The 4,370-nt window shown below is 37.3% G+C and overlaps 1 non-coding gene across 1 annotated transcript; it reads left to right on the forward strand.

The window, feature by feature from the left end:
* The first annotated feature begins 1,128 nt into the window (after positions 1–1,128).
* Positions 1,129–1,236, forward strand: LOC130938356 (small nucleolar RNA R71). The gene has a single exon (XR_009069525.1). It is a non-coding gene; the product is annotated as a small nucleolar RNA R71 (small nucleolar RNA).
* Positions 1,237–4,370: the final 3,134 nt, after the last annotated feature.

Genomic DNA, 4,370 nt, shown 5'->3' on the forward strand with positions numbered 1-4,370 from the left:
GCATAGAAACTAGTGAAACAAGTGAAATTAGCTTGAAAAATAGGTATATGATGACGTGTCATCAGTGAGCAAGGGAAGTTTACCTTCCCAAGTCTCATTACCAAATAATTTGGCATTCAGCTTCATGATTGCTCCTAAGAACTGGGCAACTTACCCTTCAACAATGTCTTCATCTTCTTCAGAAGACGAATAGTCATCAGAGCTCATGAATGGTAAAAGGAAGTCCAATGAAATGTTTATGGTCTCTGTATGAGCCTCAGATTCCTTTGGTTCCTCATTACGGTACTTCCCACTGTCTAGTGGACGTTCCCTGAGGTCTTCCTCATTGGGATTCACGCCGTCCTCCTCCTTCTTAGGTTCGGCCATTTTGATTACATTAATAGCCTTGCACTCTCCTTTTGGATTTTCTTCTGTATTACTTGGGAGAGTGCTGGGAGGAGTTTCAGTGACCCTTTTACTCAGCTGGCCTACTTGTGCCTCTAAGTTTCTAATAGAGGACCTTGTTTCAAACATGAAACTGAGAGTGGCCTTAGATAGATCAGAGACTAAGTTTGCTAAGCTAGAAGGATTCTGCTCAGAATGCTCTGTGTGTTGCTGAGATGATGATGGAAAAGGTTTGCTATTGCTAAACCTGTTTCTTCCACCATTGTTATTATTGAAGCCTTACTTTTGTGGATCCTTCCATGAGAAATTTGGATGATTCCTCCATGAAGGATTATAGGTGTTGCCAAAGGCTTCACCCATGTAATTGACCTCTGCCATTGCAGGGTTCTCAGGATCATAAACTTCTTCTTCAGAAGTTGCTTCTTTAGTACTATTGGATGCATTTTGCAATCCATTCAGACTCTGAGATATCATATTGACTTGTTGGGTCAATATTTTGTTCTGAGCCAATATGGCATTCAGAGCATCAATTTCAAGAACTCCTTTCTTCTGAGGCGTCCCATTACTTACATGATTCCTCTCAGAGGTGTACATGAATTGGTTATTTGCAACCATGTCAATGAGTTCTTGAGCTTCTGCAGGCGTTTTCTTTAGGTGAATGGATCCACCTGCAGAATGGTCCAGTGACATCTTAGAGAACTCAGATAGACCATCATAGAATATATCCAAAATGGCCCACTTTGAAAGCATGTCAGAAGGACACTTTTTGGTCAACTGCTTGTATCTTTCCCAAGCTTTATAGAGGGATTCACCATCTTTTTGTCTGAAGGTCTGAACATCCACTCTAAGCTTGCTCAGCTTTTGAGGAGGAAAGAACTTGGCCAAGAAGGTCGTGACCAGCTTATCCCAAGAGTCCAGGCTATCTTTAGGTTGTGAGTCTAACCATGTTCTAGCTCTGTCTCTTACAGCAAAAGGGAAAAGCATAAGCTTGTAGACTTCAGGATCTACTCCATTAGTCTTAACAGTATCACAGATCTGCAAGAACTCAGTTAAAAACTGATAGGGATCTTCTGATAGAAGTCCATGAAACTTGCAGTTCTGTTGCATTAGAGAAACTAACTGAGGCTTTAGCTCAAAATTGTTTGCTCCAATGGCAGGGATTGAGATGCTTCTTCCTTGGAAATTGGACTTAGGTGCAGTAAAGTCACCAAGCATCTTCCTTGCATTGTTGTTGGGTTCGGCCATAGTTGTTTCTTGGGCTGCCTCCTTTTCAAAAATTTCAGTGAGGTTCTCTTCAGAGTTTTGTGCTTTAGCTGCTCTTAGCTTCCTCTTCAGAGTCCTTTCAGGTTCATGATCAGCTTTAACAAGTATGCTCTTATCTTTGTTCCTGCTCATATGAAAGAGAAGTAGACAAATGAAAATATGGAATCCTCTATGTCAAAGTATAGAGATCCCTTGAGGTGTCAGAGAAAAAATAAGAATAGAAGAAGAAGGTAGATAAGGAAAAATTCGAACACCCAAAGAAGGAGTGAGTCCGAATTGACAATGGAGGAGGAATGTTAATGTTAAAAAAAATGAGAAAAGGAGGAAAATTTTTTTTTCGAAAATTAAAATTAAATTTTGGAAATAATTAGTTAATTGAAAAAGAATTTTGAAAAAAGAAGTGAATGATTTTCGAAAATCAGGGGGAGGGAAGTAGTTAGGTGGTTTTTGAAAAAGATAAGAAATAAATTTGAAAAAGATGAGAAGTTAGAAAAAGATTTTGAAATCAGAATTTTAAAAAGATATGACTTGAAAAAGATATGTTTTAAAAGATATGATTGAAAAGATAAAAATTAAAAAGATTTGATTTTTGAAAAAGATATGATTGATATAAAAAGATATGAAAAAGATAAGATTTTGAAAAATTTTGAAAAATTATGAAAATTTGAAAGAAATTTGATTAGAAAACAAAATTCATCCCATGGTGTCTTCCTGGCGTTAAACGCCCAGGAGCTGCACGTTTTGGGCATTTAACGCCCACTTGATGCATGTTTTGGGCGTTTAAATGCCCAGCCAGGTATCCTGGCTGGCGTTTAAACGCTAGTTTTTCTCCCTTCTTGGGTGTTTAAACGCCCAGCCAGGTACCCTGGCAGGCGTTTAAACGCCAATTTTCCTTCCTTACTGGGCGTTTAAAAGCCCAACTAGGTACCCTGGCTGGCGTTTAAACGCTAGTTTTCCTTCTTCACTGGGCGTTTTGAACGCCCAGCTTTTTCTCTGTAAATCCTCTGCTTTCTATTCTTGAAACTTCATTTTGCTATATCCTTTATTCAAGAAGATATATTTTCAATTTTTGAAAAACAACAAAATGAGTCTAAACATATAATTCTTGGATCAAAACACAAGATATATGCAAGAACATTTTGAATGTCAAGATGAACACCAAGAACAATCATGAAGATTATGATGAACATCAAGAACTTAGTTTTCTTATCAAAGAAAACATGCAGGACACCAAACGTAGAATTTTCTCATGTTTGGGCCATATGCTTTGCAAGAATGCACATGTAAAACATCATGCAGTGCAAAATAAGAATTTATGAAGATCAAACAAGGCAATTCATCAAGAACAGCTTGACGATCATCAAGAACATTATACATGTTCTTCGAAAATTGCAAGACATTTAAAGATCATGCAATCAACACCAAACTTAAAGTTTGGCATTAGATTCAAACAAGAGTCATAAAATATTTTTGGATTTTTATGATTTTATTATTTTTTTTGTATTTTTCGAAAATTATATGAAAGAAAATAAAATAAAGAAATTCAAAATTTTTAATAAAGATTCCAGGAATCATGCCATGTTAGTCTAAAGCTCCGGTCCAGGAATTAGACATGGCTTACTAGCCAGCCAAGCTTTCAATGAAAGCTTTGGTCCAAAACACTAGACATGGCCAATAGCCAGCCAAGCTTTAGCATACATAGTTCAAGCATGTGAAGAAGAAGCCTCAGTCCAAAAGAATTTAGACATGGCTTTACAGCCAACCAGGCTTCAACATGTTATCATGAAACTCTAAAATTCGTTCTTAAAAATTCTGAAGAACATGATAAAATATATATTTATTTTTTATTTTTTGAAAAATTTTTTCGAAAATAAAATGCTTAAATAAATAAAATTACCTAATCTGAGCAACAAGATGAAACATCAGTTGTCCAAACTCGAACAATCCCCGGCAACGGCACCAAAAACTTGGTGTTGTTGCTAGACCAAAAACTTGGCACTGTTGTTGCCTGAAAACAAATGCAAAATTGTTGTTCGAACATTCCCCGGCAACGGCGCCAAAAACTTGGTGCACGAAATTGTGATCATCAACAATGGCGCCAAAAACTTGGAGCTCTCTAACGTGAATCACACTTTGTCACAACTTCGCACAACTAACCAGCAAGTGCACTGGGTCGTCCAAGTAATACCTTACGTGAGTAAGGGTCGATCCTACGGAGATTGTTGGTATGAAGCAAGCTATGGTCATCTTGTAAATCTCAGTCAGGCAGATTCAAATTGGTAATGGGGTTTTGATAATAATAAAATAATAAAATAAAGGATAGAGATACTTATGTAAATCAATGGTGAGAATTTCAGATAAGTATATGAAGATGCTGTGTTCCTTTTGAATCTCTGCTTTCCTACTGCCATCATCCAATCCTTCTCACTCCTTTCCATGGCAAGTGGTGCACGAAATTGTGATCATCAACAATGGCGCCAAAAACTTGGAGCTCTCAAACGTGAATCACACTTTGTCACAACTTCGCACAACTAACCAGCAAGTGCACTGGGTCGTCCAAGTAATACCTTACGTGAGTAAGGGTCGATCCCACGGAGATTGTTGGTATGAAGCAAGCTATGGTCATCTTGTAAATCTCAGTCAGGCAGATTCAAATTGGCAATGGGGTTTTGATAATAATAAAATAATAAAATAAAGGATAGAGATACTTATGTAATTCATAG

Source organism: Arachis stenosperma, chromosome 6, assembly GCF_014773155.1.
Source record: "Arachis stenosperma cultivar V10309 chromosome 6, arast.V10309.gnm1.PFL2, whole genome shotgun sequence".
Classification (NCBI taxonomy): domain Eukaryota; kingdom Viridiplantae; phylum Streptophyta; class Magnoliopsida; order Fabales; family Fabaceae; genus Arachis; species Arachis stenosperma.